Raw genomic sequence first — 21,912 nt, 5'->3', positions numbered from 1 at the left:
ATGTAATTTTCGGCCCAATAAGGCCCATTATGCAAAATTTTCTGTTTCGGAGGGCCAAAACCGTAACTTTCTGTAGAACAGTGGACTATAAGTGTTCCAACTCCTTTTCAAAGGTTAAAAACGCTTTTTAAATTTAAAAAGGACCAAAGTTGCAAAAATTTTCCAAATTGGGCCAAAATTGTAAAAGTTGCGAAAAGAAGGGATTAAAACCGTAAAAACTGCATTTCCAGGAACTTAAACTGTTTTTATGAAAAATATGTTGAAAAATATTAATTTCAATAATTTTTGGTGTTAAAATGTCAAGAAAAATAGTTTAAGGACTAAACCGGGAAGTATTTTATATAAAGGGTTAAAAATGTAATTTTTACAAATGATGAGGGGCTGAAAACAGGAATATCTCAAGGCTAGTTCAATATACGCAATTTGGTCAAATAATGGCATCGCGACTATCGACGAAATACAAAACATTACAATACCAAAAGTCGTTGTTAAACGAATTGGCTCGGTCTCGAGCCAATAAAAATCTACAACTACTAACACTACAACTCACACAAGTAACGTTTGGTTATACATACACATATGAGTGTGCGCAGACGTCTATGCACCATCTTTGGGCCCCACAAGTGTAAAATCTTGTTCGTTGAGCCTAGCTAGCCCAATGACCTGATCTTAAGGCCCGAAGACATTTTTTTTTACGGAGTGTTGGGTTTTACCGATCCGACACAACGTAAATGGACTTTCAATGGCTTGTTTACCACCGGTCCCCAAGGGTCCTTTGGTCTTGCTAGTAAGGTCTACATTTTATGCGAGGCGGGTCTGGGACCCCTCGTACATTTTATCCCCAACCGGCTAATGGAGTTACCGGGGTCTTCGTGACCTCTTTCTCTTCGGAGGTGGGACCACTCATAGTCAGGGCGATTGGATAACGTGATTAGTACTGACGACACCTTCGGAGTCGTTAGTATAACTACAAACTGGGTGTTTGTGTAACGCGGGTTTGTAGTAAATAATCAATGCTCGAGAACCTTCCAACGTCGCCCGGGACTGACACTCTACGCTATGCAATGGTTTCAATGTAACATCACGTAATTCAAGGAACTAGGAGAACATCGGGTTTTCCTAGGGTTTTCAATACACACAAATTTGAAAAGGCATACAACTTCAATGAACAATTTTTTTTAAGTATAGAAACAAACAAAGCATACCTATGGATCTTCACAAACCTTTTTAAAAGCTTTTCTTTTCAGAAAATATCGGATTTTCTGGTGGTTTTTCAAACGATACAAACATTCGATTTTAAACACTACTTATGAACTCACCAACATTTCATATGTTGACGTTTTTCAAAATACTTGTATTCTCAGGGAACCAGTGAATCAAGGGAAATCACATTCAGTGACGGTTGCAGTTTATTTACGTATGAATCAAACAATTTAATCTTTGGGAATGTAATGTTTAAACAATGTTTGATATGTAAACACTACTGGTTGTACTATGTTGATGAATGGTAACGAATGTTGTTATGTTTCATATATATTCAATGTTATGGTATACAATTGAGTCACGGCAAGCCCCCGGACGTTTCCGCCGTCTGGTTCGGGGGTGTGACAGGTTGGTATCAGAGCCTTGTTTATAGTGAACTAGCATGTCGAGCCATACATTGATATGCAACTATAAACCAAAAAGAGGGACTAACATAACTCTGAACAACACAAGTAAATAAAACACACTTGCTTGCATTAGGGATAAGAACCTAGCGTCGAATCAAACACAATAATGCTGGTATCTTGGTTAATTCGGGACTGTTCTTAGGGATACCAAGGAGTGAATGTAGCCTGATCAACTACATTCTCTCCAAGGTAAAACTAACACACGTCTTGATGAGATCAGGATAGCCAGGGAACCTAAAACTATACCCTTCTAGCACCAAAAAGAGAACGTTTGTTTAGTCTGCAATAGTGGAAGAGGCATAGGATGATATTAGTGAACTCTTACGTGTTTTGCTATGTGTTGCGAATCTATGATTGTATGCTAAATGATAGAAGTACTTAAGTTCGTGCCGTACACCTAGTCAGTAGGACAACGACCTCACGGAAACCACGTACACCCAACATCTTTCCGTTTCATGACAGAAAGATGCCTCGCCCAACTACTCGCGGAAATCCAGGACCAACCCCGCCCGAAGCTGATTCCACTGCTTTCCAGGCAGCCGTGTCTGCCGCAGTCACAGCAGCGATGGCACAACTTCACCGAGGAAACAACGGAGGAGGTAACGGGCAAGGATCTGGAAGTTCGAACGACGGGACGAACCAAGGACTCACTAAAACGTGCACTTACAAGGATTTTGCGAACGCTAAACCCCGAACTTTCAACGGTACCGGAGGAGTGATCGCCCTAAAGCGATGGATCGAGAAGGTAGAGTCGGCATTCGAGATATGCGAGTGCCCCGAGCAGACGAAAGTGAAGTTCGCGGCCTGCACTTTGGTGGACCAAGCACTCACTTGGTGGAATGGTCATGTGGAAGCTATGACACTCCCGGTCGCCAACTCTATTCCCTGGGCAGAGATGAAAGAGATGTTGACGGCTGAGTACTGCCCCCGAGGCGAAATACAGAAGATGGAGCAGGAACTATGGAATCTCACGGTGCAGAATGGGAACATCGATGCTTACATATCGAGATTCAGCGAACTATCTCTTTTGTGCCCGGGTATGATCACATCAGAGGGAAAGAAGATTGAACGATTCGTTTGGGGACTGACATCCCCCATCCAAGGAAATGTGATAGCTGCGAATCCTGAAACTTTTGACAGTGCGAAGAGACTGGCAAAGAGACTATATGATCATAACCACAAGAAGGGCGAGAAACCGGTAGAGACTGAGAAGAAAAAGGAGGGTGATGGTAAGAAAGGATGGAACAACAAGAGAAAGGGGCGTCAGGGCCCCGAGGCCTCTAAAAAGCAGCAAACAGTGGCAGTTAACGCTGTCACTGCACCGGTTCCAGCCACACCACATGCTCCAGCCTCAGCTACTTCAAACACTTCAAGACCCTATTCCGGTACTCATCCCAAATGCAACAAGTGCGGTTTCCATCACCAAGGAGAATGTAGGGAGTTCCATTGCACCAGTTGCAACCGAAGGGGACACACTGCAAAGTTCTGCAGGACTTATCCTTCTCAGAACCAGAGTCAGGGAAACAACCAGAACAACAATAACCCTCGCTACAACAACAACACCAATGCCGGCGGCAACAGCGCAGGACCTAGTTACACCTGCTACGGATGCGGGAAAACTGGACACGTCCGCCGAGATTGCCCTAACAACAACAACTCAGGAAACAGAGGAGCAGGAAGAATGCTGACTATGGGTCAGAGTGATGCAGTTCAGGACCCCGCAGTTGTGACCGGTACGTTCCTCCTAAACCACACTTATGCATGCATCTTATTTGATACCGGAGCGGAGCGGAGTTTCGTAAGCGAGAAGTTTAAACACTTATTAAAACAACAACCCCAAAAGCTAAATGAAACCTATACGGTGGAAATGGCCAATGGGAAGACCGAATCCACTAGGGAAATCTACACTGGATGTACCCTAACCCTTAACCAACACGTCTTACGAATAGATCTGATGCCAGTGTCAATTAGGAGTTTCGATGTGATTATCGGCATGGATTGGTTAAGTCCCCACCATGCTGAGGTTTTGTGCCACGAGAAGGCCGTTCGCCTTCGTCTCCCGAATCACGAAACCCTAGTAATTTACGGAGACAAACCTAGCACGAATCTTCGTCTTATCTCGTGCATCAAAGCACAAAAACAACTGCGAAAGAACAACCTAGCGTTCTTGGCCCACATAGTGGACAAGGCCAAAGAAGAAATTAACATCCAAGACATTCCGGTAGCGTGTGAATTCCCGGACGTGTTTCCTGAAGATCTTCCAGGAGTACCCCCAGAGAGACAGGTTGAGTTCCGAATAGACCTCGTCCCAGGAGCAACTCCTCTCGCTAAGTCACCATATCGATTGGCACCTGCTGAAATACAGGAATTGTCCAGCCAACTCAGTGAGCTTCTGGACAAGGGGTTTATCCGACCTAGTTACTCGCCATGGGGAGCTCCGGTACTCTTTGTTAAGAAGAAGGACGGATCTTTCAGAATGTGCATCGATTACAGAGAGTTGAATAAACTCACTGTTAAAAACCGCTACCCACTCCCTCGAATCGATGATCTATTCGACCAGCTCCAAGGAGCTAGCTATTTTTCTAAAATTGATCTACGGTCCGGATACCATCAACTCAAGGTCCGAGAAGAAGATATCCCAAAAACCGCTTTCCGAACCCGCTATGGACATTATGAATTCGTCGTAATGCCCTTCGGTCTAACAAATGCACCCGCCGCATTTATGGACCTAATGAACCGAATCTGTAGACCGTTCTTGGACAACTTCGTCATTGTGTTTATCGATGACATCCTCGTCTACTCTCGAAGCAAAGAGGAGCATGGCCAACATCTCCGACAAATCCTAGAGACCCTGCGAACGGAAAAGCTGTACGCCAAACTCTCCAAGTGCGAGTTCTGGCTCCGGAGTGTGAATTTCCTAGGCCACGTAGTAAGCCAAGACGGAATTCATGTGGATCCTTCTAAGGTCAAAGCGGTGGAAGGATGGGCAACTCCGACTACGCCCACAGAGATTCGTCAGTTCTTAGGCCTAGCAGGCTACTATAGGAGATTCATCCAAAACTTCTCAAAAATCGCCAAGCCACTTACCTTGCTTACGCAAAAGAGTGTGCCATTCAAGTGGACAGACCGGCAAGAGTTTGCGTTTCGAGCCCTGAAGCAAGCTCTTTGTAGCGCTCCTGTATTATCTCTACCCGAAGGAACGGAAGATTTTGTGGTTTACTGCGATGCGTCGAACCAAGGCTTAGGTTGCGTTCTCATGCAACGTGGAAAAGTGATAGCATATGCGTCCCGCCAACTAAAGACGCACGAAGTAAATTACACCACCCACGACCTAGAACTGGGAGCTGTGGTCTTCGCTCTAAAAATTTGGAGGCACTACCTGTACGGTACGAAGTGCACCATCTTCACGGACCACAAAAGTCTCCAGCACATCTTGAATCAGAAGGAGCTGAACATGAGACAACGAAGATGGGTGGAGTTGTTAAACGACTACGAATGCGAGATCAAGTACCATCCAGGCAAGGCCAACGTGGTAGCTGACGCATTAAGTCGGAAGGAGTACACAAATCGTCGTACGAAAACGCACTCGATAACCATCCAGTCTCATCTGACCGCTCAAATTGCATCAGTCCAGGCAGAGGCTATGAAAACGGAAAATAGAACTAGCGAGGCATTACGCGGAATGGAGAAGAACCTGGAAGTCAGAGAGAATGGGGTATACTACTTCATGAATCGTATTTGGGTTCCAAAAATCGGAGGATTCAGGGAGATCGTTATGAAAGAAGCCCACAAAACACGATACTCCATCCATCCTGGTTCGGACAAGATGTATTTGGACATCAAGCAGCACTATTGGTGGCCTAACATGAAGGCGGAAATCGCAACTTATGTTAGTAAGTGCCTTACGTGTGCCAAAGTAAAATTGGAATACCAGAAACCTTCCGGATTGTTGCAGCAACCGGTAATCCCTGAGTGGAAATGGGAGGGGATTTCTATGGACTTCGTGACCAAGCTGCCCAAGACGTCGGACGGGTTGGACACCATATGGGTAATAATCGACCGACTGACGAAATCTGCCCATTTCCTGCCGATCAAAGAGTCCTACAAGATGGAGAGGCTGACGCGTTTGTACCTACGAGAAATTGTAAGACTTCATGGAGTGCCAAAATCTATCATATCGGATAGGGACAGCAGGTTCACGTCACGCTTTTGGCAGTCGCTCCACAAGGCAATGGGAACTCATCTTGATATGAGCACAGCGTATCACCCACAAACGGACGGACAAAGCGAGCGAACCATTCAGACGCTTGAAGACATGCTTCGTGCATGTGTGATAGATTTCGGAAAATCTTGGGATACCCACCTACCGTTGATCGAGTTTTCGTATAACAATAGTTATCATTCGAGCATCAAGGTGGCCCCTTTCGAAGCACTGTACGGGCGTAAATGTAGATCACCGTTATGTTGGGCTGAAGTAGGTGACACCCAGCTAGCAAGAACACATACGTCGAATAGAGTATTAACGGGACCGGAAATTATTCGCGAGACCACAGAAAAGATTGTCCAGATCAAAGCTCGATTACAGGCATCGCGTGACCGGCAAAAGAGCTACGCTGATAAACGGCGAAAGCCCTTAGAGTTCCAGGTCGGTGATCAAGTAATGTTGAAGGTCTCACCCTGGAAAGGGGTTATACGTTTCGGAAAACGGGGAAAGCTGAACCCGCGATACATTGGACCTTTCGAAATCGTCGCCCGAATAGGTCCAGTAGCATACAGACTACAACTACCCTCAGAGCTAAATGGGGTACACCCCGTGTTTCATGTTTCTAATCTGAAAAAGTGCCTGTCAGATGAAACCCTTGTCATCCCTCTCGACGAAATCGAAATCAATGAGAATCTCCTGTTCGTCGAAGAACCAATCGAGATTATGGACAGGGAGGTGAAGCGTACTAAGCAGAGTCGCATTCCGATCGTGAAGGTACGGTGGAACGCAAAGCGTGGGCCAGAATTCACGTGGGAACGCGAAGATCAAATGAAGCAAAAGTACCCTCACCTATTCTAGTTTTCTCAAATCTAGCTTTCAAACAGAATTTCGGGGCGAAATTCCCTCTAACGGGGGGATGATGTCACAACTGTAAATTTTGAGCCATGTAATCTATGCATTCAACCTAATGTGACTCAAAAACTTCAATCAAATACAAGATACGAGTACTATAAGTAGTCATCAAACGATTGGAGACCCTAGAAGTTCTTGTTAAGTCCATTTAGGACTAGGACTTCCTTATTGGATCCAAATGGACCAATGAACTTCCAATTGGACTATCATGGGTTTAGGACCCTAACTGGGCTCTAATTAGACCCACCCTCGTTTATTTCAATAATTTGGGCTAGGTAGAACCTAGGATGAAATAAAACACAAGTTTTGATCCATAATTTAACCTAACCTAGCTTAATAAAGCATAAAAATCACAATTTTATTTTATAAGTCCAATAAATACCCTAAACTACCTCTAATGTTGGGCTTAGGGGCAAAAGCCCAAATTTTTCCTTCTCCTCTCTCCATTCTCGGCCCAAGCCCAAGGAAAAGGGAGAGTTGACCTTGGGTTGACACCTCACTTTTACATGTTGGATTTCCATGCATGCCACACATGTTTCCAAGCAAACATCATATCAAAAATCACTTCTTCTCCCTCTTCTCTCCTTGTTCGGCCGAGAGCATCACCACACACACACAAAATATTCTCATTTCTCTCTAGACTCACTCAAGAAGCTCTCTCCTTCCCCCCTCCAAAGATCTCGAAATTTAAGGACTTTCCAAGAGAATTTTTGCAAGTAAATCATCATCTAAGGTAAGATTATGCATAGATCTATGGTTTAAATTCTTTTGTTATCAAAATCCTTTCCTAATCTATGCAAAAATCGTGATCTAGCATCCTAGAACATCTCAAAACTCGAGATCTACATCAAAGGGAGCCAAGACCAAAAACACTTCATTTTTCCTTCCATTTCCTTGCAAAAACCGAACCAACACCCCAAGGTGAGCTTCATACCCCCTCTTTTCTGTTTTCACTTGTTTTTGGGGGGAGAATACAAGTCATATGTGTAGATCTATATGTATTTGTGTGCCTTGTATGATTTTTATGCTTATATGTATGCTTTTATGTGTTTTTATGTTGGATCTAGCCTCAAAACTCATCAAAACCGAGATGTATCTTGTACTACATGATTTTAACTTCAAATATATTTCTAAACACTAAGTGCTTCAAGAAAAATTGGCTAAGTGGTTAGTGATAAATTCTTTGGGTGAAAAACACAAATTTTGGGCCTAAAATGTGAAAAATGCAAAAATAAGGGTTCAAAACGACATTTCACAGATTCTGATGGATGAAGTGTGCTAAAACAGTTTCCATAAGTAAATTTCGGGAAATATACTCATTTAGTGGACTAAAATCATAAATTTTAAGCTTAATGGGCTAAAAATGTAATTTTCGGCCCAATAAGGCCCATTATGCAAAATTTTCTGTTTCGGAGGGCCAAAACCGTAACTTTCTGTAGAACAGTGGACTATAAGTGTTCCAACTCCTTTTCAAAGGTTAAAAACGCTTTTTAAATTTAAAAAGGACCAAAGTTGCAAAAATTTTCCAAATTGGGCCAAAATTGTAAAAGTTGCGAAAAGAAGGGATTAAAACCGTAAAAACTGCATTTCCAGGAACTTAAACTGTTTTTATGAAAAATATGTTGAAAAATATTAATTTCAATAATTTTTGGTGTTAAAATGTCAAGAAAAATAGTTTAAGGACTAAACCGGGAAGTATTTTATATAAAGGGTTAAAAATGTAATTTTTACAAATGATGAGGGGCTGAAAACAGGAATATCTCAAGGCTAGTTCAATATACGCAATTTGGTCAAATAATGGCATCGCGACTATCGACGAAATACAAAACATTACAATACCAAAAGTCGTTGTTAAACGAATTGGCTCGGTCTCGAGCCAATAAAAATCTACAACTACTAACACTACAACTCACACAAGTAACGTTTGGTTATACATACACATATGAGTGTGCGCAGACGTCTATGCACCATCTTTGGGCCCCACAAGTGTAAAATCTTGTTCGTTGAGCCTAGCTAGCCCAATGACCTGATCTTAAGGCCCGAAGACATTTTTTTTTACGGAGTGTTGGGTTTTACCGATCCGACACAACGTAAATGGACTTTCAATGGCTTGTTTACCACCGGTCCCCAAGGGTCCTTTGGTCTTGCTAGTAAGGTCTACATTTTATGCGAGGCGGGTCTGGGACCCCTCGTACATTTTATCCCCAACCGGCTAATGGAGTTACCGGGGTCTTCGTGACCTCTTTCTCTTCGGAGGTGGGACCACTCATAGTCAGGGCGATTGGATAACGTGATTAGTACTGACGACACCTTCGGAGTCGTTAGTATAACTACAAACTGGGTGTTTGTGTAACGCGGGTTTGTAGTAAATAATCAATGCTCGAGAACCTTCCAACGTCGCCCGGGACTGACACTCTACGCTATGCAATGGTTTCAATGTAACATCACGTAATTCAAGGAACTAGGAGAACATCGGGTTTTCCTAGGGTTTTCAATACACACAAATTTGAAAAGGCATACAACTTCAATGAACAATTTTTTTTAAGTATAGAAACAAACAAAGCATACCTATGGATCTTCACAAACCTTTTTAAAAGCTTTTCTTTTCAGAAAATATCGGATTTTCTGGTGGTTTTTCAAACGATACAAACATTCGATTTTAAACACTACTTATGAACTCACCAACATTTCATATGTTGACGTTTTTCAAAATACTTGTATTCTCAGGGAACCAGTGAATCAAGGGAAATCACATTCAGTGACGGTTGCAGTTTATTTACGTATGAATCAAACAATTTAATCTTTGGGAATGTAATGTTTAAACAATGTTTGATATGTAAACACTACTGGTTGTACTATGTTGATGAATGGTAACGAATGTTGTTATGTTTCATATATATTCAATGTTATGGTATACAATTGAGTCACGGCAAGCCCCCGGACGTTTCCGCCGTCTGGTTCGGGGGTGTGACATGCTGGGTGTTTCAAGTGCGGCCAGATTGGTCATTTTAGCAGAGACTGTGTTGTTACCATCGCCCAGGGACTTGATCCGTTGTGTTTCCATTGCAGTCAGAGGGGCCACAAGAAGGCCCACTGTCCGAGTTTGTATTCAGCAGGGCAGGCGCCAGCTCCTGCCCTTGGAACTTCAAGTACCGTCAGTAGTTGTCAAGGCCGGGCAAGGGTGCCTACGGCTCGGAGCCGAGTTTCTCCGGTAGATTTCAGCAGGGATTCGAGCAGCACTGAGTAATGGATGTATGTAACTTTGTGTTTGTCAGCTTATGTTATGATTATATTGTTATGGTTTCTGCATCAATTGTGGTATAAGTGTTGTGTTATGGAGTGGCTTGCTTGTGATTACGTCATATGCCATTTTCATACCTCGGATAATTGGTTGGTAGTTAGGGGATGTGCTCATATGGAGAAGTTTCGGAGGATGCAGTAACTGTAGCATGGTAGGGAGAGATCTGGTTCGTTTCGCTAGTTCGGAGTGGATAGTGGTTTGGATGGAATGGTCAAATTCCTACCTGGCGGGCTTGGGTTCCCCAGTAGAAGTTTTGGAATGGTAGTAAAGGTCGGGATCTCTTTTGAATGTGAAGCAGCAAGGGGTAAGCAGGATCGAAGTGGGGGAGAACCCTCCGGGTATACATGGATAAGAGTCACTCAGGATGAGTGCGTGGCCTCTGAGAAGAAGTGGTAGCAGCACAGTGCTAGATGGATTGAGAAGTTCAGAATTGAGAGTTCGAGAACTTTTCCCAGCAGTGGGTTCATGTAATGGAGATGGTTAGAAATTGGTTAGGAATCCAGGATTTGAGGACCACCTGTAAAGACTCAAGTGAGTGGAATGAGGAACCCGAGAGCGGGCAACAAGAGATGTTTTGTATTAGTAGCCAGTGTATGAGGCAGCATGCAGGTTGCGTAGATTCAGGAGTTGGGAGGTTGGAAACTTCCCAACAATAGCTTCTTGTATCCGGATTAGTAGACAGTTGGGTTGGGAACCAAGCCGGAGAATTCCTCGACGAAGCACTAAGTATATCAAGGATATAAGATGTCGAGGATGATGCAGAATTCAAAGACGAGGGCTGGTTTGAGAAATCGGGATGAAGAATCACTAGCGGGACTAGGGATAGTCAGGATGTCCTCGGGATGGTAGTAGTAGTGTTGTAAGCCTGCGGGGGTAGCCGTAGCATTCACTGGCAGTCAGATGGTAGTAGTAGTGTTGTAAGCCTGCGGGGGTAGCCGTAGCATTCACTGGCAGTCAGATGGTAGTAGTAGTGTTGTAAGCCTGCGGGGGTAGCCGTAGCATTCACTAGCAGTCAGATAGTAGTAGAGTGTTGTAAGCCTGCGGGGGTAGCCGTAGCATTCACTAGCAGTCAGATAGTAGTAGAGTGTTGTAAGCCTGCGGGGGTAGCCGTAGCATTCACTAGCAGTCAGATAGTAGTAGAGTGTTGTAAGCCTGCGGGGGTAGCCGTAGCGTTCATTAGCAGCCAGATAGTATTTGAGACTTGTGAATCCGCGGGTGTAGCCATGGCTTTTATCAGATTGGTAGCAGCATGAGCGTGTGGTTGAACGCGGGAAAGTAGTAATTCCCACCCGTTCGGGTGCAGCGTTGGGAATATGGGAATCCACGAGTTAGATTTCGGATTTCCCAAATGGTTCAGTTATGGCTAAGTCAGCGAATCTTGACTATAGATCGTCACATCAGTTATGAGATCAGATTAGCAGTGGACCGTTGAGGTCCGGGTATGTTAAGGGCTACCGTCATTCTGGGAGCCATCATGTTATTAGTCATAGAATGGATGATGTCAGGATGTGAAGTATGGACCCGATCGGTTGGATCGGAAGGCTGTTAAAGCCACAGTGACAGGATAACTAGTGGAAACTAGTCCTTGAGGAAGATTTCATTCAGAAGTCGTGGAAGCGACTAAGGGAGGAGTCCTTTGACTCCACAGTTGGATTTGAGTTTAGTGTTTCAGGCAGCTCAGTGTTTCAGCCAGTTCAGTGTTTCAGGCAGTTTAGTGTTTCAGGCAGGTTCAGTATTGCAGACAATTCAGTGTTTGAAAGGTTTCAGAGTTTTGGGTCGGTATAGTTGGTTGATTTGGAAATGACAAGTCTCTCTCAGCAGGATCAGTTGAGCCTTCGGCCGAGTGTAAGTGACATGTAAAGATAGCTAGGCAGGTAGCTTTTCTTCGGGATGAAAGACTCAAGTTACTAGGAGTTGAGTAATCAGATGGGATATAAGCAAGCTGATTCAGTATGGATGACAGAATAGATGGGACAGTTATGGACAGTCGGGGTATCTTACGGAGTCGCTAGGAGCGACTAGGAGATTGCGAGGGGGTGTAGTAACCGGTAGGGTTCGGTAACCCAAATATGGAGACGTCAGTAAGGACCGGGGGTGCTTGGCACCAAGTTATGTCAGATAGGGACGTCGGTGGTTGTTGGCGGTATTGACCCTTACTGGAATTGGCGGGGGTGATGGAGTTGGTGAAGTATAGGACCTTCACAGTTACAGAGAAATAGTTGGTTATAGGACCTTGCCTTGGGAAGGCAAGGGATTTGCGCAAGGACAGGAAGGGGCGAACCCCTATAGGTTCAGTTCAGTACTCGGTGAGTACCAGAAGGATTTCCGGTTGAGTAAGTTGGGTCTCTAGGATGTTCAGAGTCAGGGTTGACCCGAGGTGTTATCTGCAGGGCTAAGGTTAGTCGGAAGGATCGAGCAAAAGCCAGCAAGGGTAGGCAGTTGGTGTTGGAATAGTTGGTTGGGTTTAGAGGCAGCTCGCAGGCAGTGGGCCATAGCAGACTTCGAGGACGAAGTTTAGTTTAAGTGGGGGAGAGTTGTAACACCCAAAGTTTCGAAGACCAAGAAAGGAAAGAAAACCCTAAGTTTAGGGGTCGACTCGACGAGTCTAAGGAGGGACTCGGCGAGTCCGAGCGGGATCCGGGTCGGGGAGTAAGCAACTGACTCGGCGAGTCGACCAGGGTGACTCGGCGAGTCTGGTCTGTGCGTGGAAAACCCTAAATTCGGGACTTGGGGCCTATATAAATATTTTAATCTTCTTCCCAGGGTTCCTTACTGTCTCTTTAGCCCTGGATATCAAACCCTAGCCGTCATATCTCCTAGTTGAGCCTTGGAAGGTGCTTTAAAGCTTGGAAAAGGAAGAAGGAACTTGGAGGAGCAAGAAGGAGATATAGATCTGGGATTGTGAGTTCATTTTGAGCACTTGGAGGTAATAAACTAGTTCCTGGACCCTTTTTGCACCTAGATCTATGTGTGGTTGTTGGGGCTCTTTTGCCATAATGTTATTATTTTGGGTTAGAAGCCGGATCTGGAGTTGCTACTTCAGATTCAAGTGTTTTAGGGCCTGGAGAAGCATAAAGTATCAGTCATTGTGTCGATTTTGAAGTCCCTTGGCCTTACACCCGAGTTAATGGCGTATCTTGCCTAGATCTCCTTCTCTACACGTAAAGTTTGCAACTTTACGTAAGGAATAGACCTTAAAAGAGTGGATCTACAGTTTGGAGTCCATGCATGACTCTCAGGTCCTCTGCATGTATGTAGAACCGAATGGACTCGGCGAGTCCTTCGAGTGGACTCGGCGAGTAGCTTGAAGATGAGGAGGAACTCGACGAGTAGGATGAACAACTCGTCGAGTCGGATGAAGTTAGGCATGGACTCGGCGAGTTGGATGAGCAACCCGACGAGTTGGTTGAAGATTGTCTAGGACTCGGCGAGTCTGTTCTTGGACTCGGCGAGTCAGATCGCGAAAACCCAGAACCCTTCGAGCCGAGACCCGAATCAGTGAGTCGGGTGGTGACTTAGCGAGTTGGACAGGACAGGACTTGGAACTGGTTGGACTCGGCGAGTCATGGACTGACTCGGCGAGTTGGGTCGCGAATAATAAAGACCCTGAGCTTATGAACTCGGCGAGTCTTTAGGAAGACTCGGCGAGTAGGGTTGACCTGGAAGGTTGACTTTGACCAGAGTTGACTTAGTTGACTGTCAGACTAAGTGTTATATGTATATTGATAGCTCGGAGAGCTGGAGGAGCAGCGGATCAGGGGATTGTCGAGTAGCAGCCAGAGATTTATCAGTAAGGCTCAGCAGTTCAGGTGAGTTTCCTTCCAGTAGGGACGGGTCTAAGGCCACAATGCCGGCCCGTCCAGTTAGCAGTAGTTTCCGGACTTCGGCCCGATGCAGTAGTTAGTATGTTTGAAGCCTTCGTGGCTCAGACAGGATTTATGTGCTATGTTTTATGTGTTATGTGTTATGTGTTCCGGGCTACGGTCCGATGTGGTATGCAGTATACGTGTTCATGCTAGTTGATATGTTATGCTATGCTATGTTCAGTCAGTTAGCCCGGACTTCGGTCCGATGCAGGGGGCAAGGCCCCAGTTAGCCCGGACTTCGGTCCGATGCAGGGGACAAGGTCCCAGTCAGTTTCCGGACTTCGGTCCGATGCAGGGGGCAAGGCCCCAGTTAGCCCGGACTTCGGTCCGATGCAGGGGACAAGGTCCCAGTCAGTTTCCGAACTTCGGTCCGATGCAGGGGGCAAGGCCCCAGTTAGCCTGGACTTCGGTCCGATGCAGGGGACAAGGTCCCAGTCAGTCTCCGGACTTCGGTCCGATGCAGGGGGCAAGGCCCTAGTTAGTCCGGACTTCGGTCCGATGCAGGGGACAAGGTCCCAGTCAGTTTCCGGACTTCGGTCCGATGTAGGGGGCAAGGCCCCAGTTAGTCCGGACATTGGTCCGATGCAGTGGGCAAGGCCCAGTATGTGCTTTATATGTTTTTGTATGGTATGTGTTAGATTGGGGGAGCTCACTAAGCTTCGTGCTTACGGTTTTCAGTTTTGGTTTCAGGTACCCAGTTTTCAAAAGAGGAGCTCGGGGAGATTGCAGTGCACACACCGTAGTCAGTTAGCCTGGGAATGTTCGACTCTGATAATGATATTATGTTTTGAATTAATATTCGAGAATTTATGTTATGACTTATGATACAGTTTTGATAAATATGATTCTAGTAATGCTTTTAAAGAAATTTTTGGTCGTGATTTTTGGGTCGTTACATCTATCCACATAACTCTTATGGCGGCTCTGAGCGGTCAATAATCTCTGTCTGACCCGATGTATCTGCTCTGTCGTCTGCAACACAATCTCTGTACTTCCCATCACATGCTGCCCTACTTCTCCCTAGCAAATGGGGGTCCGACACCTCCTTCCATACAATATCTCAAAGGGCGGCATATCAATGCTCGAATGATGACTGTTTTTGTAGGAAAACTCCGCTAAGAGCAAATATGTGTCCCAACTTCCGCCAAAATCTAACACACATGCTCGAAGCATGTCCTCGAGCGTCTGAATCGTCCGCTCACTCTGTCTGTCAGTCTGCGGGTGGTATGCGGTACTAAAATGCAACCTCATACCCAACTCCTCATGGAATTTCTTCCAAAATCTGGAAGTGAAATGCACATCTCGATCTGAGACAATCGAGATTGGCATCCCATGTCGCGATACCACCTCTCTCACATAAAATTCTGCCAACCTCTTAGCAGAAGAGCTCTCATTGATGGCAAGGAAGTGAACACTCTTCGTCAACCTGTCCACAATCACCGAAATTGCATCGACACCCCTAGCAGTCCTCGGCAACTTGGTGATAAAATCCATGGTGATATGTTCCCACTTCCACTCAGGAACCTCCAATGGCTGCAACTTGCCATGCGGATGCTGGTACTCAACCTTAACCTTGCGACGGGTTAAGCACCTCTCAACGAACCATGCTACATCTCTCTTCATACAGGGCCACCAATACTCCTTTTTAAGATCTAGAAACATCTTAGTGGCTCCGGGATGAATCGAGAACCTCGATTTATGTACCTCCTCCATCATGATGGTACGTGTTACTCCAACAAACAGTACCCAAATCCGACCCTGGAATGTCATAAGCCCTCTGCTATCGGTTACGAACTCCATCACCAGCCCGATAACTCGCTCTCTCTTGCGGTTCTCGGGTCTCACTGCCTCAGCCTGAGCCCCTCTGATGGTGTCCAATACCGGAGTCATCACTGTCAATCTCATACAAATATCCTGAATCGGGGCGCTCTCTGCTCTACGACTCAGGGCGTCGGCCACCACATTAGCCTTTCCCAGGTGGTACAGGATCTCGCAATCATAATCCTTTACCACGTCCAACCATCTCCTCTGACGCATGTTCAGATTCTGCTGATCCATCAAATACTTTAAACTCTTGTGATCTGTGTATATCGTACACTGAACCCCACACAGGTAATGGCACCAAATCGTAAGGGCGAACACCACAGCCCCCAACTCTAGATCGTGGGTGGGATATCTTGCCTCATGGGGCTTCAGCTGCCTCGATGCGTATGCGATCACATGCCCCCTGCATCAACACCACGCCCAACCCAGATATCGATGCGTCACAATACACCACGAAGTCATCCAACCCCTCTGGAAGAGTCAACATCGGGGCTTCGCATAATCTATGGCGAAGAGTCTCAAATGAGGCTTGTTGCTCTGGGCCCCAACTGAACACCACACCCTTCTGGGTCAATCTGGTGAGAGGAACAACAATTTTGGAGAAATCCTTGATGAACCTCCGATAATAGCCGACCAACCCTAGAAAACTCCTGATCTCAGAAGGAGATTTCGGCACTTCCCAACTCATTACCGTCTCGATCTTGGCCGGATCGACCAAAATCCCCTCTTGGTTAACAAGGTGACCAAGGAACTGCACCTCTCATAACCAAAAATCGCACTTGGAGAATTTGGCGTAAAGCCTCTCCAATCTCAGCACACTGAGGATCTCCCACAAATGCTCCTCATGCTGCTCCCGGGACTTTGAATACACCAAAATGTCATCAATGAACACAATCACTGAACGATCCAACATCGGTCTCCATACCCTGTTCATGAGATCCATGAATGCTGCAGGCGCATTGGTGAGCCCGAATGGCATCACCACGAACTCGTAATGCCCATAATGAGTCTTGAACGCAGTCTTCTGAATATCCTCCTCGCGCACCCTCATCTGATGATATCCAGATCTCATATCAATCTTGGAAAACCAAGATGCTCCCTGCAGCTGATCGAACAAATCATCGATCCTCGGCAAAGGATAACGGTTCTTGACCGTTAACTTATCCAGCTCTCGATAATCTATGCACATTCGGTGCGAACCATCCTTTTTCTTCGCAAACAGGATCGGTGCTCCCTACGGCGAGCTGCTTGGCCGTATAAACCCCTTCCCCAGCAGCTCCTGAAGTTGCGAGGATAACTCCTGCATCTCTGGAGGTGCAAGGCGATAGGGCGCCTTGGCGATAGGTGCTGCCCCCGGAATCAAATCAATGCGAAACTCCACCTGCCTCTCGGGAGGCACACCCGGTAACTCCTTAGGGAAAACATCAGGGAATTCACACATTATCGGGACCTCCTCAACCGCACTCGGTCTCCCTACACCAACCCTCGTATCCAACACATACACTACAAAACCACTACAACCCTGCTGTAGACTTTGCCTCGCTCTAGCAACCGACTAAAACACTAAATCGGGACGGGTACCCTCGCCGTACACAGTAAGAACTCCCCCACTTGGGTCTTGTATAGTCACCAGTTGTCGCTCGCAGTCGATAACTGCTCCAAATCTGCTCAAACAATCAAGGCCTATGATGACACAAACGTCCCCCATCGCAATCGGGACCAAATCAATAGGAAACTCTACACCAAAAACTCGAGTACACATCCTCGAATCACCTCCGTGGCATATACTACTCTCTCATTGGCAATGGAAACTCTCAGAGGTCGACTCAACACCTCTCGACTAATGCTGATGTGCTGACTGAAAGCCAATGATATAAAAGATCGACTCGCACCCGAGTCAAATAACACCAAAGCAGGTACAAAATTCACAAGAAAAGTACCTATGCATATCATACTATAAGCATAAAATTTTAAACATTAAATAATTACATGAAAGAGTACATACCAGCCACGACATTAGGCGCTGCGCGGACGTCCTCCGCGGTCAAGTAGAAGGCTTCCCTCGCGCCTTCGTACCTCGGCCTTTACTGGCCGGCCCTCAGTAGCTCTGATAGCAGCAGGGGCAGATCCCTGTGATGCTCCCTGGGTAGTCCCTCACAACAGCGGACACTCTGCCTTCCGGTGTCTGCTCTGGCTGCAGTGAAAACATACTGCAAACCCCTTTGGGCAGTCCTTGTCCATATGCCCCTCCTTGCCACACTTATAGAAAGATCCCGCTCTACAAACTCCATCATGACCCTTGCCGCACTTCCCACAAGTGCGGCCCTTCTGGCTCCCTGCTCTGGGATCAGCGGGCTTGGCTCGCTTGGCTGCCGGTTGAGACTGTGCCGGTCGCAGATCCCTCCCCTGAGACTCCGCCTCCTCCCTCGCCTGAGTCTCTAGATCGATCTCCCTCTTCCGAGCATTTGCCTGAAGCTCGGAAAATGTCCGGTATGAGGAGTTCTCCATGAACTCCCGAATGTCTCTCCTCAAAATACTCAAGTAACGGCTCATTCGTGCCTGCTCAGTAGACACGTGCTCAGGGCAGAACATTTCCCTTTCATGAAACATCCTGGTAATCGCCGTAACAGACTCCGTACCTTGCTTGAGGGTTAAAAACTCCTGTGCCAACCGATCTCGTTCCACCGAGGGAACGTACTCATCATGAAACATGGTGGTGAACCTCTCCCAGGTCACCGCAGCAAGCTCTGCTGGAGAATAGTGTGCTGTCGCGAACTTCCACCAGTCCTTCGCCCCTAGGCGAAGCTGGTTCAGCGCAAACCGAACCCTCAAGTGCTCCGGACACGCGCAAGTGTAGAAACATCCCTCAATATCAGATACCCATCTCATTGCTGCAATCGGATCTTGCGTCCCATCGAACTCTGGAGGCTTTGTGTTGCTGAACTCCCTGAACAACAACGAGTCACCCCCTTGCGGCCTAGCAGCAGCGACGGCTGTAGTGGCCGCTGCAACATCAGCCTCAGAAAGAGCGGCATAACACTCGTCAAAAGTCTCAATCAGTGTGGTCTTAATAGACCCAAACATCTCTGGTATCTCTGCCCTGATGGCCGCAGCCACCTCCTCATGGATGATCTGGCGGATCTCCTCATCACTAGCCTTGCTGCTCCCTGGCATAAGTCGTGTCCTCACCATGATCTACCTCTGAAATACAACATATGATATATTAGAAATTCATTCGAGCATACTCGTACTTGATAACGCATCCCTCCTTGATCTCTGGCACCCCGAAGATTCTTACTTGAATTGTACACCGCCCCGGTGTTTTCAGTAGTACGGACCCAATACTACTGTCCGCATCGTATCAGTGTACACCCTAAGTCCTCCTCTTAGGATCCCAAGTCCCAAGTACTCTATTATGCATAATCCACTCTCTATAGATCTCTCATAGATCCTCATTGCTACCTACTCACTCTCAAGCATCTCATAGCAGCTCACCTTCCCCTAGGCTAAGGCATCACAAATCAGGCCACCCTAGTCCTAATAGGAATACCTAGCCCCCTCTAGCAAGAGAATACATCATATCAATCTCATAAACATATAACATAAGAGTATTTTGGGAAATCACCATTCAGGCGCTGACTGATCGTACACACGTCTCTGCTTTGTGTTTCTCTAAAAATCTTTTACTTCTTTTAGAAAACTTGGTTCTCTTTTGAAAATATTTTCCAAATCCTCAGTTTGAGTTCAAATACTCCCGAAGGTGTACCCGAATCCCTCAAACCAAGGCTCTGATACCAACTTGTAACACCGTAAATTTCCAAAACAATTTTTCGCATTTATAAAAACATAATTCATTTGTAAGTCATAAAAACATCATTGTTTGAAACTCAATTTATAACATATAAAAAAATCCCAAGATCTCATATCATAAAAATCCCGTGTGTGTATTGATCAAGCCGGCGCCTTCCCGCGATCCGCACTAGTACCTGAAACACATAACACAAAACACTGTAAGCACAAAGCTTAGTGAGTTCCCCAAAATACCACATATAACACATATTAGCCACTCGAAGCTATAACTCTGTGGGTCCGTGCACCCAAAACTCTGTGAACCCTTAGGTTCTAACTCTACAAGCATGCAAAGCATAAATCACATAGAAGAATGCAGTGCAATAAACAATATATATAAATCACTATATCACATAACTCTCACCTTATGTATCTCGGTAACTCGTAAATCCCTGAAATCACTAGTGCTCGATCTCCCGAGCTATAGTCCTCTTATACACAAATATATCTCTAATTAACACTTTCCCAACTAGGATTGACTAACTTTATCAAGTCAACATCAGTCAATTCTGGTCAACGGTCAACAGTCAACCCAACTCGCCGAGTCTGGCATGGACTCACCGAGTCCCTACGAGGACCCGATTCCTCTGAACCCCTTCTGACTCACCGAGTCACTCACCCAACTCGGTTACCCAACCCCTGGTTCGAAAACACGGAATAACTCGCTTCAACTCACCGAGTCTGGCAATGGACTCGGCGAGTGCATTCCATGCATAACCCCAAACGACCTTCTGAGTTCAGATCTGTTCCACTAGCTCATAGATCCAGTCTTTCCAAGCTTATTTATCACGTAAAGTTTATGTCTTGGCGCTCATATCACACCTATTGACATAAATGGTGTTTTAACCTCACACACAATGATCCTAAACCAAAACCTCCATAGACTCATAAAAAAGCTTGGATAAAGAGGCACTCTGGACCTCTATGGGTCTAAATCCAGAACCTAACTCGCTTAGGGGACCATGGGAGCACTAGATCTAGTCACAAAAGGGCTCAATAAGCCCTAAATCAACATGAACATCACCTCAACAGAAAATGGTTCGAAAATAGTACCTCAAATGTGATGTTCTGGACCTCAGATCTTCAGGAAGTTAACCCTCTTGCTTCCTCTTGGCTAAAGCTTCCTTTCCCTTGTTAGACAACACCTCCAAGATTGATAATAGCTCCTTCTCTCACTCCAAACGCTCAAGTTCACTAGGGTTTCGCTCTAGGGGCTGGTGAGCACAAATGACGGTCATAAGGCCCTTTAAATAGGCCCCAAACCCAAGAAATTAGGGTTTCATTAAACAGCGTGGACTCGTCGAGTCCACGAATGGACTCGCCGAGTCCGGTCATGAAATAAAATGAACATCCGCGTCGCTACTCGGCGAGTCTTGGCGCCAACTCGCCGAATCCCCTCATAAACCCCAAAAATATAAATGAATAAAAATATACCTGGGAATCCGGATGTTACAAAAAAAGACATACAATGATAATAACAAAAAGATGAGTTTAAGTCTTTAATGTAGTAGAAGATAGCCAATAAAATTCAGTTAAAAGATGATTAATCTAGGTCAAAATATAATGAGTGTGATAGGGTGGAATGTATAAATAAAAAGGAAAACTGTAATAAAACCCTTACATATTAACCTCATAATCGATTTAGTCCACATATATATATATATATATATATATATATATATATATATATATATATATATATATATATATATATATATATATATATATATATATATATATATATATATATATATATATATATTCATTCAATTAAGTACCCAAAACCGGTAACTGTATTCAATTTAGTCATTTGATCCGGTCAACAGGTCATCCAACTTTAAAAAATTACATTTTTGGCACAGATTTAAAAAGTTATTACAAATTTCGTCCAAAATTTACACTTTTAGCTCAAATTTTAAATTCTATTACAAATTTGTTCCAAAATTTATCCTTTTGACCCAAGTTTTAGAATTATATTATGAATTTATCATAGTTTTAGTTTTGTTTATAACTTTTTTCTCAAAAAACAATTTTGGAATATGTTTTTTCTTTATTTATATATATATATATATATATATATATATATATATATATATATATATATATATATATATATTCCCATAAAAAATCTTATATTTTCTATTTAGAAAATTGATTCTCATGGCTTTTGGTCTACAATCGTCCAAACATTTTATAATTTTACGGGCTCGATAATTGTCTCATGCAAAAAAATTAATCAAAAGTGTGTGACTCTTAACATTATCAAGATAAATGAAGACTTGGTGG

This window comes from Lactuca saligna, chromosome 7 (genome assembly GCF_052625555.1).
Source record: "Lactuca saligna cultivar CGN05327 chromosome 7, ASM5262555v1, whole genome shotgun sequence".
NCBI lineage: Eukaryota > Viridiplantae > Streptophyta > Magnoliopsida > Asterales > Asteraceae > Lactuca > Lactuca saligna.
The sequence above is the reverse complement of the archived record's forward strand: the minus strand, read 5'-3'. Positions refer to the sequence as shown.